This window comes from Mobula birostris, chromosome 2 (genome assembly GCF_030028105.1).
Source record: "Mobula birostris isolate sMobBir1 chromosome 2, sMobBir1.hap1, whole genome shotgun sequence".
Lineage (NCBI taxonomy): Eukaryota > Metazoa > Chordata > Chondrichthyes > Myliobatiformes > Myliobatidae > Mobula > Mobula birostris.
In genome coordinates, this window is record NC_092371.1 from 142,431,642 (window position 1) to 142,446,297 (window position 14,656).

At 42.6% G+C, this 14,656-nt stretch overlaps 1 protein-coding gene across 5 annotated transcripts in view; it reads right to left on the reverse strand.

Moving 5' to 3' along the window:
- ankrd6b (ankyrin repeat domain 6b) overlaps window positions 1–14,656 on the reverse strand; it is a 185,008-nt gene that overhangs the window by 94,000 nt on the left and 76,352 nt on the right. Inside the window, exon 3 of one of the 5 annotated variants that reach the window (XM_072277818.1) lies at window positions 11,474–11,677. The exons of the other annotated variants lie outside the window; for them this stretch is intronic. The gene's annotated coding sequence lies outside the window, so the exon portion shown is untranslated. The remainder of the gene's footprint in view (window positions 1–11,473; window positions 11,678–14,656) is intronic. 5 annotated transcript variants of the gene reach the window in all.

The window sequence follows — 14,656 nt, forward strand, 5'->3', positions numbered from 1 at the left end:
GAGCACTTGCTCAGTGTTCTCTCTCCACAGCTGGGCATTCCCTCAGCTACTCCCCATCAGCAGTTCAGGTGATCTCTCCGAAGTGCCAGTTATCAGAGTGAGCAGTTTAGTAAAGTGCCAGATAACTAAACCTTTAGTCTGAAGGTTTATTGAATGATGGCAATTTTCTGGCCTCCACCATCCTGTGCTAGAGTTTATGACAAAATTTATATTCTTACTGCCTTTTAATTAAAATAGTCTTTCTGATTATGATTTTAAATCTTTGTTAATTTCCATTCATAGTCACAAGTTCTACTTTCTAGATTTGTTTGGAGGTCAGCATGGCCTTTAACTGTGTTAATATGCCATTTTTTATGAATAGTCAATGTAATCACATCCTGGTATGGAAGTTGTCCTGTCCAAGACTGGAAGAAGCTGCAGAAGATTGTGAAGACAGTCCAGCACATCACACAAACCAATCTTCCGTCCGTGGACTCACTTTACACCGCACGCTGTCGGAGCAGTGCTGCCAGGATAATCAAGGACACGACCCACCCCAACACACTTTTCGTCCCTCTTCCCTCCGGGAGAAGGCTCAGGAGCTTGAAAACTCGTACGGCCAGATTTGGGAACAGCTTCTTTCCAACTGTGATAAGACTGCTGAACGGATCCTGACCCGGATCATGGCCGTACCCTCCAAATATCCGGACCTGCCTCTCAGTTTTTTTGTACTACCTTACTTTCCATTTTCTATTTTCTATTTATGATTTATAATTTAAATTTTTAATATTTGCTATCGATTTGTACTCCAGGGAGCACGAAGAGCAGAATCAAGTATCACTGTGATGATTGTACGCTCTAGTATCAATTGTTTGGCGACAATAAAGTATAAAGTATTAAAGTAAAGTAATCCCCACAAACAGCACACAAAAAAGACAAATTTACATTCTTCATCTTAGAAGTGTCTTAACATCCTTAAACTCCTACTAATTGACATTTTTTAAATTTTCTTTCTCTTTCAGCTGACTATCTCAATCACACAAACTAGAACCAGTCAAATTAATGCCTTCCATCTGGCAACTTCCATGACTATGAAGGTATCAGAGAACTCAAGTTCAGATTGGTAACTATGGCAATCAGAGCTGGTATCTTCAGTTGTTCCCTTGAGGCAAGACCACTTTGAGGCCTTAAAAACTGTGAGAATAGCTTATAATGCTATTAAAATGACATACAAGAAAATGTTTAAAACTGCCGCCATGCAAATATCTTACTGGGCCTCACATTGATGCTGCAAATTCAGACATTGATCTTAAGAGAGCTTGGTCGCTTCAACATCTCAGCACTGAATGACGCTGCTCTATAAAAGCCTTTCAAACTGATTCTGTGGGGAACATTCTTCAAATCAGAAAGTTGCACATTGCAGCCCTTTGGGGTTCTAACGTTTAACTGTCATTCATTCTGGGGACACTCCTCTGTTTTCGTGGATGATTGCAAAGAACAAGTGTTTCAGGATTTATATTGTATACATTTGTCTGACATTAAATGCACCTTTGAAACCCACACTGGGGATTTGCGGTAATATTCAATGCAGTACTGAGGATGTGCTGAACTACGGTAATCCATCAGAAGAATTGCCATCAGAATTATTCAATCCATCCTACTCACTGGATATTGTGCGATCTCCTTATGAAATGCTGGACATGCCAGGTTATTACAGTAAAATTCCAATAATCTGCTGTCCTGTGGTTCACAAATTCCACTGGCTCCAAGCAATCGCATTGTAAAATACACTGATGATACAGGTTGGGCACATCACCAACAGCAATGCAACAGCCTACAGTGAGGTGGTGGAAGAGTTCGAGGCTGGGTGCCAGGCAAATAACCTATTCCTCAATATCAAGAAGACAAGGGAGATGATTATCAGCTTCAGGAAAACCCACACCATTCACAACCCTCTGCACATCGGCGGCACAGCAGTGGAAACTGCGAGCAATTTCAAACTCCTGGGAGCGCACATCGCACACAACCTCTCGTAGCCCCAGAACACTTCCTCCACAGTCAAGAAAACTTATTAGGTAACTATTGTATGTAATAATGTGGTCAGTGAGTGTATGTTCATAGTCTTCTGCTGCTGTAGCCCATCCACTTCAGGGTTAAATGTGTTGTACATTTCAGAGATACTCTTCTGCACATCACTCTTGTAATGTGCTACTGTCATTTTCCTGTCAACCTGAACCATTCAGGCCATTCTCCTCTGACCTCTCTCATTAACAAGGCATTTTCGCCCATAGAACTGCTGCTCACTGGATGTTTTTTTCCTCCCCACTATTCTCTGTAAATTCTCGAGACTGTTGTACATGAAAATCCCAGGAGATCAGCAGTCTCTGAGATACTCAAACCATTCTGTATAGCACCAACTATCATTCCATGGTCAAAACCAATTAGATCACATTTCTTCCCCCTTCTGATGCTTGGTCTGAACAACAACTGAATGAACTGACCATGTCTGCATGCTTTTATACATGGAGTTGCTGATTAGATATTTGCATTAATAAGCAGGTGTACCTAATGACGTGGCCACCAAGGGTGTATGCAAGGGGGTGCCGGAAAAAGGCATGCAAGGGACATCCGTGCTCACCTCATCTTCCTGCAGCTTTAACAGGGATAGAGTTCCTCTCATCCTCAACTATCACCCAATGAACCTCTGCATTCAACACATTATTCTCCATAACTTCCACCATCTTCAATGGAATTCTACCACCGAACGTATCTTTACCCTCCTCTGCTTTCTACAGGGATTGCTCCCTCTGCAAGTCCCTTGTCCGTTTGTCCTTCCCCACTAAACTTTTTCCTGACACTCATCCCTGCAAGTGGATGAAGTACTACACCTGCCCATTCACCTCCTCCCTCACCTCCATTCAGGGTCCCAAACAGTCCTTCCAGTTAAGGCAGCACTTCACCTGCCAATCTGTTGGGGTCATCTGTTGTATCCGGTGCTCCCAATGCAGCCTCCTCTACATTGGTGAGACTTGACATAAATCGGAGGACCTCTGCTCCATCCACCAAAAGCAGAATTTTCCAGTGTCCAATCATTTTAATTCCTATCCCCATTCCTGATGTGACATCAGTCCACGGCCTCCCCTTTTGCCATGTTGAGGCCACTCTCAAGTTAACACCCCATATTCTATCTAGATAGCCTCCAATCTGATGGTATGAACATTGATTTCTCCTTCTGTTTTTTTCCTTTCCCCTCCTGTTATTTTGTTCCCCACTCTGGCCTCTTACCCTTTCTCCTCACCTACCTGTCACCTCCCCTTGTTTCCTCTCCTTCTCTTTCTCCCACAGTCCATGCTCCTCGCCTATCAGTCTCATTCTCCAGCCTTTACCTTTCCCACCCACCTGGCTTTACCTTTCACGTTCTAGAATATACTCTCTCCCCTCCCCCACTTTTATATTCTGACATCTTCCACCTTCCTTTCCAGTCCTGATGAAGGGTCTCAGCCTGAAACGTCGACTGTTTATTCATTTCCATCGATGCTGTCTGACCTGCTGAGTTCCTCCAGTATCTTGTGTGTGTTGCTCTGGATTCCTACCTCTGCAGGATCTCTTGTGTTTATGACATGGTGAAGGATCCCACCCGCCCAGCTTACGGACTGTTTATCCCACTCCCATCAGGGAAGAGGCTATACAGAATCCTCACCAGACTCAAAAGCAGTTACTTACCCCAAGCTGTCAAACTGATCAACACCTCCGCCCATTAATGCACTTTACACCGCCCCCTCCCACCATCACTACATACACATCACCAAGCATCATTTTTATGTACCTACAATTAGTCTATCTAAATAACTATTACTTGTACATTGTGTTTGTTGGATTGTTTTTATATTTATTCTGGGTTTTATGGTGTTTTTTATGCTGCACTGGATCTAAGTAACAATAATTTTATTCACTTTTACCCTTCTGCATTGAAGAATAACAATAAAATCTTGAACCTGACTCAGTGTTTTTCTCTTCCCGTCATCCCATTCACATGCTCATTGTAAACTCACTGGGGCTCCATCTACAAGTGTGCTATTAACTCACCAGGGCCCCACTGCCACACCCCCTTTAAATCACCAGATTTCATCACCTGTGCTCCCTTTACACTCACCTGGAAAATTCATTATATTACCATGTAAAGAGGTGCATGCTAAACAAGCTTTCACTGTACCTCAGTGCATGTGACAATAATAAACTAGAGTACTTTGTTGTATTGATAGGAGTAATACCCAATGGTCTGTAAAGTCTAACAATCCAGCACCACCTAAGGGTACCCATTACAGGAGTTTTATTGTATTCTTTGTAATCTGACCCATATTTAGCTTTTAGACAATATCAGAAAAACAGCAGGTTAACTGGTCATCATAACATTGCCATTTGTGGGAGTTTGCCCTGGAGAAACTTCATTACAAGTAATTACACTTGTAAAGTCCTGTGATGTTTGTAATGTACATAGGAGGCATTGTCATTCGAATTCCTTTCTCCCCAGTGCCATATTGCTATACATTCTCCGATTCACTACAAACGGAAACCTGCACGGGTATTTTATTGAACTTTTTACTAACATTAAGATAATGACTTCAAACAAAACTTCTGGGTCACCTCTGAGTCTCTTTCAGAACTTCAAGTCTGATAGGTTTAAAGGTCACAAAGCTGCTTGACTTAATTCGCCAACGAGACACACAGAATGAAACCATGGAAACCGGCAAATTAACAATGGATTGCTCCAATGGTAATGAGGGTTATTTTGATTTAACAGCCACGGGAATGCTGATCTGCACGGTAATCAACTCGTTTACATTTATTAAAACTGCACAGATGCATGGCAAGAAATTAGAGTCAAATATTTATATTTATTTTTATTTTATTTAGAGATACAGCATGGAGTAGGCCCTTCTGGGCCTTCAAGTCACACTGCCCAGCAACCCCTGACAACCCTAATTTAACCCTAACCTAACCACAGGACAATTAAACCTTTCTGGTACGACTGTGGGAGGAAGCCAGAGCACCCGGAGAAAACCACACATTCTACAGGGAGTCCGGGATTGAACTCCAAGCTCTGGGACCCTGAGCTGTAATAGTGTCGTACGACATGCTACACTATCGCGGCACCCCAACTACAGGAACGTTTTAAATGGAGGCCACTGAAATCCAGACGTGGGTAATTTTGTACTTCATTAGTTTTGAAGCTTTTTTGGACATACTGAAGACGTGGTTGGTCATTACCCATAGCCCTTATCCGCATTATATTTTATTCAAAATGTGCAAGTATTTCTCCTATTGAAACACTTCCTGCCCCAGCCACGGCACATAATCCTCATGAGCTTTGAGATCACATAGCAATCAGTCATTAAAGACTATTTAAACCAGTCAAAAGGAATATCGAAGTTACAGACAGAGAGAGAGAAATAACAGACAAAATCCTCAAAAATAATGTTAATGGTTAAAACTCCTCCTGACATTCTAACTAATGGACCTATGCACTGCCAGGACCTCAAGAAGGGAGGGAAGCTAAGTTATAAACAGTGGGAGGAAAGAAGCAGTCAAGAATCTAAAATGAGAAGACAATTAACAAGAGATGGTCAGCAAATATTTTAACTGAGGTGGCTACTTGGCCATGTATTCTTTAGTGATGTAAACTAAATCACAGACTGACGGAGCACACAAACAGGCCCTTCATCCTACTATGTTGAAGGGTCAGCAGTGGAAAGGGTGAGCTGCTTAAAGTTATTGGATGACAACATCTCAGAGGATCTGCCCTAGGCACAACGATATTGATGCCGTCATGAAGAGGGCATGCCAAAGGCTATACTTCATTCAGAGTTTGAGGAGATTTGCTATACCACGAAAGACAGATGACAGGTGGAGTGCATTTTGACTGGTTGCATCATCGTCTGGTATGGAGGTATAAATGCACAGAATTGTAAGTGGCTTCAAAAGGTTGTAGACTCAACCCAGCTCCATCAGGGGGACAGGCCTCTCCACCATTGTGGACATCTTCAAAATGTCAGACCTCAAGAAGGTGGCATCCATCATGAAGGGCTCTCATGATCTGGGATATCCCACAGCTCCAATCTGCTAATTAAGTGTGCTGACGATAATCTCAAATAATAATGAGGCAGCCTACAGAAAAAAAGTCATCACCTGACACAGTGGTGTCAAGAAAACAACCTCTCCCTCTATGTCGCAAAAGCAAAGGAGTTTGTTGTGGGCTGCAGGAGGAATGGAGACAGGCTAACCCCTATAGTCATCAATTGGTCTGGGGTCGAGGGGTTGAACAGCTTTAAGTTCCTCAGCATACACATCACCGAGAATCTCATGTGGTCTGAACATACTGGCTGAGTGGTGAAAAAGATATAACAGCGCCTCTTCCACCTCAGATGGTTGAAGAAGTTTGGTATGGGCCCCCAAATCCTTATAACTTTCTACAGGGGCACAACTGAGAGCATCCGGACTAGCTACATCACTGCCTGGTATGGGTACTGTACTTCCCTCAATCACAGGACTCTGCAGAGAGTGGTGCGGACAGCCCAGCGCATCTGTAGATTTGAACTTCCCACTATTCAGGACGTTTACAAAGACAGGCGTGTAGCTGAGCCAATAGGCTAGTCCTGGACTTATTTCCTGTCATAATTTACATATTACTATTTCATTATTTATGGTTTTATTACTATTTAATTATTTATGGTGCAACTGTAACGAAAACCAATTTCCCCTGGGATCAATAAAGTATGACTATGACTAAAAAGGGCCTGAAGGATCACTGGGGACCCGAGTCACCCCAACCACAAACTGTTCTAGCTGCTACTATTTGGGAAACGGTACCACAGCATAAAAGCCAGGACCATCAGGCTCCGGGACAGCTTCTTCCACCAGGCAATCAGACTGATTAACTCACGCTGACACAACTGTATTTCTATGTTATATTGACTGTCCTGTTGTACATACTATTATAAATTACTATAAATTGCACATTGCACATTTGGACGGAGAGGTAATGTAAAGATTTTTACTCCTCATGTATATGAAGGATATAAGTAATAAAGTCAATTCATTTCAATGCTCATGACTGCCATTGGGGAGGAGACAAAGGAGCCTGCAGGTCCACACTCAATGTATTAGGAACAGCTTCATCACTTCTGTCATCAGATATCTGAACGGTCCAGGAACTCATGAACGCTACCTTACTATTCCTCTTTTGCACTAATCATTTATTTTTACTGTAACTTGTGGTAATTTTTAGGAATAGCTTCATCCCTGCCAGAAAGCAACAAGTTTTATGATTAATGTCAGTAACCCTGACTAAACCCGATTCTGATACTGAAGTATACATCAACACTACTTCCATTTACCATCACTTGATACCGTGCTTTGGTGTTTAACGTGCTTGCTCAGGCCATTGTGAGAATTAAAGATTTAAGCATTCCACGTGCCTTCTTCACCACCTCATCCACCTGTGCTGTCACCTTTTAGAATCAGTGGACTCGAACAACAAGGACTTTGTTCTTCAGTATCATCCATAATTGGGATCCTGCCCTTATTAAACCTCACAAAATGCTTCACCCCACACTAATCAGATTGAGTTTCCCTTCGCCAACACACCATTGCCTGTATTTCCTCAGAAGTCTAAGGAAATTTGCCATCTCCCTGAAACCACTCACCAATTTTTACAGATGTATCACAGAAAGCATCCTATCCAGATGCAGAGAGCTGTGAACACAGGCCAGACTATGACACAACCCAGCATCCCCTCCATTCACTCTGACTTCACTTCACATTACATCGGGAAAGCAGGGACCACATAATCAAGAACCCCTCCCACGTAACTTATTCTCTTTTCTTCCCTTTCTGATGAGGCAGAGGATACAAAAGCTTGTGAGAGAAGTACCGGCAGGCTGAAGGACAGCTTCCATCCTGCAATTATCAGACTCTTGAACAGACCTCTCATACACTAAATGATGGATTTTTGATCTTCCAACTTACTTTGCTGTGGCTCTTGTACTGACTTCTCTACCCGCAAAGCACTTTCCCTGCAAATTTAACACTACAGTATGAATTATGTTTTCCTTGGTTCTATCTCAGCATGGAATGAATGATCTTCTGGATGCACTGGAAATAAGTACTTTTTTTACTGTATCTTAGTATAGGTGAGAATAATAAACCAGTACCAATACCAGACAGGATCTCCACCCAACAAGTCCTTGCTGACCATCCCTAATCAATTTCTGCCTTTTCAATTTTTCCTCAGTGGTCCCTCAGTACACATGACAATAATGAATCAGTATACCCACTGGCCTGTAATTATTCAATTTAACTCCAGAATAAAAGTACCACATTTGCTGTCCTCCATCGTCTGGCATCTCACCTGTGGCTGGTGAAGATTTAAAAATCTGTCAGAATGCTGGCAAACCTTCCATAGCATTCTGGGATTCATCACTTCAGACTCAAAGCTTCTGATATTCGGAACTACACAATTAATACTAAACATTTGGCTTTCAGCCATGGGAAGGGTCTGATGCAAGGAAGGCATGGCAGAATGAAAAGAAGAGGGGATTCAGAACACAAGGTGCAAGGTGGAGCAAGTATCTCTGTTGTGGGAGGCTGCAGCTAGGAAAGTTGAGGTTTCAGTGGGAGGCTCACCATGAAGTCAATATTTTTTATCTTAACCAATAATCTGGCAAATACCCATCATGTTATGATGAAGCAGGTTGTGTGTGTTGTGAACATTCGTTTCTGCTTGAGTGATCTGTGAGTGAAGTAAATTCATAGCAATGACATCCATGTGAGTATTCACACAACAAAGCAGGAAGAAAAAAAATACATGACATGAATAACCAATCAACCTTGTCAGAAATTCAAGTGGAGTGAATGCCTAAATGTGCTCCATAATTACAGCCCTGGACTCTTGCAGGGATGCCAGAACAAACTCAGTTGCAACATCACTCACAAGATGAGAAATTCTCTCCTGCTGCATTCTAACTTTTCTACAGAAAATCCTCCTGAGCAGTTCAGATGAGCAGTATTTTACATCATGGCATTCATCACCACCAAACCATTGGCAACACCTTCCAAAGATCAGATGGCTGAAATACACTTTCTGAAACTGGAATATCACTTCTTTTGCCAAACTGATTTGATACAAATTCACAGCCCAAAGTGAAGGATAAGCTTCATTCTACATTCCTGGCACACAACCCAATCTCCCTGCATCTACAAACCACTTCTGGAGACTCAATATGTTTTGCGCGGAAGAAACCATAGTGCAATTATAACAACAGTAATGCCACTGCCTTGCAATTCTTTAGGCAATTCTCCAAAAACATTACTTGTGGTCACCCTAAACCACCACTTGCTTCCTAGACACAGCAGAAGGTAAGCAAAAAGCTGACCCATTTTACAAAGGAACAAATTCTACATTCACTCTAAAATTTTTACAATGAGTGAAGCTGGCTGCTGGCCATTTACAGGAAATAAAAACACTTTTTTAAAACCGATTTTCATCAAAAGACTACAGAATTCTTAGCAACAATGTCAAGATTTTACAAAAACTGCTGGACAGCACAAATAGGCAATCCTGAATCTATGTTCCACAATAATATTCTATTAGGATTGAGAACAGGCATCCCAGAGCAGTGGCCAGCTTTTTTTTGGCTGCACACTATTCTCTGATAAATGTTTGTGCTTAGTGCAGGCTGAATAACATTTCTTTGTTTGGCTTCCTCCTGCATATCCAACCCCTGTCTAAGCCATACCCCTTGCTGTCACTAATTCTGGATTACCGATTCCAGACTGTTTCATACTACCACATCTATTCAGTAGCCAACTCTTCATTGGATACAGTAGTAAAGCATTTAGAGTAATAGGAGATCAACAGGAGCAATATACACTCAGCGGCCACTTTATTAGGTACACCTGCTCGTCAGTGCAAATATCTAATCAGCCAATCATGTGGCAGCAACTCAATGCATAAAAGCATGCAGACATGGCCAAGAGATTCAGTTGCTGTTCAGACCAAACATCAGAATGGAGAGGAAATGTGATCTAAGTGACGTTGACCGCAGAATGGTCATTGGTGCCAGACGAGGTGGTTTGAGTATCTCAGAAGCTGCTGACCTCCTGGGATTTTCATGCACAACGATCACTAGGGTTTACAGGGAATGGTGTAACAAACAAACAAAAAAAATGTCCAGTGACTGGCAGTTCTGTGGGTGAAAACATCTTGTGAATGAGAGGTCAGAGGAGAATGGCCAGAGTAGTTCAAACTGACAGGAAGGTGACAGCAACTCAAATAACCACATCTTACAATAGTTGTGTGCAGAACAGCATCTCTGAATGTGCAGAGAGTTGAACCTCGAAACAGATGGGGTACAGCAGCAGAAAGCCACTAACGTACACTCACTTTACGAGGTACAGACAGTACCTAACAAAATGGACACTGCATGTACAATATATCAGCAGAAAACTGAATGCCAGAATGAACTCAGAGGGTGAATAACCAAGCTTTGTGCTGATATTCATAGGGGTAGCATTACTAACTTTCACCAGGGTAGCTGTGGAGATAGATCATGTCAAAGAGAACCTGGATTAGTATCAGAAAGGAAAGAATTCCCTGAGTTATGATAGAATGCTGGATATTGACAAAAGCAGGATTACATTTAACTAGTATGAATACTTGATGGGCTGAATGCCCTCCATCCATGCTATAACCATTATGTAACACTGAACTTAGTTGGGATATCTGCTGACTCACAAAAAAAAAAGCTTGGTAGATGCTTTGCTTGATTCCTGTAGTAGAAACCAGCTGAGAAATACAGCTCAGTTCTCAGCTGCAAAACCCTTTCGAAGCGGTAACTAAGGTGACAGGTGAAGATAAGGCAGTGGATGTTGTCTACATAAATGGTCCCACATGACAGGCTGATCTGGAATATGAGGTGTCATGGGATTCAGGGTGAGCTAGTGAAGTGGATCCGGAATTGGCTCATAGTAGGAAGCGAAGACTGGTGGCCGAACCTCAATACTCCGATGGAGGCCTGTGACCAGTGGGGAGCCCCAGGGGTCAGTGTTGGGAGCTCTGTTATTCATTATTGATACAAGTGATTTGGATTTGAAAATACACGGCACAAATGGCAAGCCTCCTGATGATACCAAGATTAAGAGGTTTTGTTGCCGGTGGAGCAGGTTACAATGAATTGCAAAGGGAATTCTATCATTTAGAGAGAGGAGCAGAGGAATGGCAAATGGATTTCAACTTAGTTAAATGTGAGGAGATGCATTTTGGACATTCAGATCAGGGTAAGACCTATACAGAGAATGACATAGCAATGACGAGTGCTGTGGAACAGAGGCCTCTGAGCACAAGTGCACTGTTCACAGAAAGAGACCACACAAATAGAACGAGTGGCGAAGCGTGCTGACTTTCATCAGTCAGGACACCCAGCTTAGGAATACGTACATCACGCTGCAGCTGCACCTGGAGTCGTGCGTACAGTTCTGGTCGCTGTGTAACAGGAAAGATATCGTCAAGCTGGAGACACTGGATCATTACTCCCTGGAGTGCAGAGAATGATGGGTGACCTCAAAGAAACTCATCAAAACATGAGCGGTATGAATCAGGAGGACAGTCATAGCCTTGTCTCCAAGACAGGGGAATCCAAAACTACAGGGAAAAGACAGAAGAGAGATTAGAAAAATACTCTTTACAAAGAAGATAGAGAGTATATGAGATAATCTGCCAGGGGAAGTAATGGAAGTGGAAACAATTGCAACACTTAAGCAGCATTTGGATTGGAACATGTAGCAGAGGGCCTTGGCGGGTTATGGGCTGAAAGTGGGCAACTGGGGCTAGCTTCTCTCTTCACCATTGTCACATGTACCAAGATATAGTGAAAAGCTTGTCTTGCATGTTGTTTGCATGGAGAAATTATTACACAGAACATTGAGGTAGGACGAGGTAAAACAATACCAATGACATGGAGGATGCTGTGGCTGGCATGGACCAACTGGTCTCCACGGCACATCTCCATGCTCTTTTACTCTATGGCTCTATGACCCTGTGTAATGGCAAGGCAAGTTAAATAGCATTTAAAGTATGAATTATTTCAAATAAACTCATTAATTTTAAGAAGTTTAATTCTAGCACTTCCCTTAGCATCTATGACTCTGACAATCATTCTCCAATATTGGAATCTCTGGAAAGATGTTCCTGCAACAGCAATACACACAACAGGACTAAACAGGATTGTTCAGGCAGACAAATTCTATCGGACAGCACACACAAAATGCTGGAGGAACTCAGCGGGTCAAGCAGCATCTATGGAAATGAATGAACATTTGACGTTTCAGACAGAGACCTTTCTTCCGGACTGAAAAAGAAGGGGTAGTAGCCACCATAGAAACATGGGGGAGGGGAAGGAGGCTAGATGAAAGTTGAAAGGTGATAGTTGAAGCCAGATGCGAGGGATAATTAGGACCTCTTCTGGGGAAAAAGGGACAGGTTGCACTTGAATCAGAGGGGGACTATTATCCTCGTGGGCAGATTTACTAGAGCTGTTGAGAGTGGTTTAAACTAATATGACACGGGGCGCAAGCCAGGATGATAGAGCTGAAGATGAGCCAGCAGGCTTACAAGTAGATGATGGGTGACATATGAATGTAAGGAATGATTGGGTACAAATACAGACAGAGTAAAGACTTAAATTGTACCACAGAGACACAATTCAAAAGGGCAAAGAACGCAGGACTGAAGGTGCCGTACTTAAATGCGCACTGAATTCAGAATAAATGGGCGAACTCGTGGCGCAGTTAGATTGGTCGGTATGACGTTGTGGGCAGTCATGGCTCAAAGAAGGCCGTTGTTGGGAGATTAACATCAAAGAATATACTTTGTATCGAAGGGTTTGGCAGGAAGTCATAGGCGGTGGTGTGGCTCTGTTGGAAAGGGATGGAATTACATCTTTAGAAAGAGGTGACAGGGTCTGAGAATGTTGAATCTTTGTGGGTGGAGCTAAGAAACTGCATGGGTGGAAAAAAACCATTGTGGGGATTATATATAGTCCTCCTAATAGTAGCCAAGATATGGGGCTGAGATTGCAAATGGAGTTAGAAATAGCATGTATACGGGTAATGACACAATTGTAATCAGGGACTTCAATATGCAAAGGGATTGAGAAAACTAGGTTGATGTCAGATCGCAAGTCAGGAAATTTGTTGACTGCCTACAAGGTGGCTTTTCAGAGCAGCTTGTGCTTGAGCCTAGTTGGGGAAAGGCTATCTTAGATTGGGTGTTGTATAACAACCCAGATCTTATTTAGGAACTTATTGTAAAGGAACCCTCAAGAGGCAGTGATCATATTATGATTGAATTCATACTGCAGTTTGAGAGGGAGAAGCATAACTCACATGTGTCAGTATCACAATGGGACAAAGGGAATTACAGAGGAATGAGAGAGGAGTTTGCCGAGGTGAGTGGAGGAGGATACTGGAGGGGATGATGGCAGAGCAGAGATGTCTGGAGTTTCTGGGAATAGTTCACAAGGCAAACGATAGACATGTCCCACAGAGGAAAAAGTTCTCAAATGGCAGAGTTAGGCAACTGTGGTTGACAAAGGAAGTTAAGGACTGCATAAAAGCCAAGGAAAGGGCATATAAGGTAGCAAAAGTGAGTGGGAAGTTGGGTGATTGGAAAGCCTTTAAAATCCAACAGGTTCCTAAGTTTGTCATAGCTGGGGTAGTAGTGGGGTAAGATCCCACTACCTATAAAGTGCTCCAAATGGTGCGTGACTCTAACAGCCTCTGACAACCAAGCCCAGCTCTTGGCCTTCACTGTGGCTTAGCTGCTAGGCCTGGCGGAACTGTTTCTACTGACAAGAGAAGGGGCAAAGGCGGACCACTGGCACCTCAAAACCAGTTGCTTTGTGCAGGTGGGATCAACAGCTGCTTACTAATAAAATCCAAGAAAAGGCAACGAAAAATCTATATGAAGGGAAAAGATGAAATATGAGGGCAAACTAGCCAATAATGTAAAGCAGGATACCAAAACATTTTTTCAGTTATATGAAGAGTAAAAGGGAGGTGAAAGTTGATATTAGACCATGATACTGGTGAGGTAGTAATGGGGGACAAAGAAATGAACTTAATGGATACTTTGCATCTGTCTTCACTGTGGAAGACACTAACAGTGTGCCAGAGGTCTGTGAGTGTCAGGGAGCAGGAGTAAGTGCCTTTGCTATTACAAAGGAAAAAGTGTTTGGCAAACTCAAAGGTCTTAAGGTGGATAAGTCAGCTAGACTAGATGAACTAGATCTCAGAGTCTTGAGGGAGGTTGCTGAAGAGATAGCAGATGCATTGGTCATGATCTTTCAAGAATCACTTGATTCTGGCGTGGTCCTGGAGGACTGGAAGATTGCAAACGTCACTCCACTCTTTAAGAAGGGAGGAAGGAAAAAGAAAGGAACTTATAGGCGAGTTGGCCTAACCTCCGTGGTTGGGAAAGTGTTGGAGTCTATTATTAAGGATGAGGTTTTGGGGTACTTGGAGACTAATGATAAAATAAGTCAAAGTCAGTATGGTTTCCGTAAAAGTAAATCTTGCCTGACAAATCTGTTAGAGTTTTTTGAGGAAGTAACAAGCAGGGTGG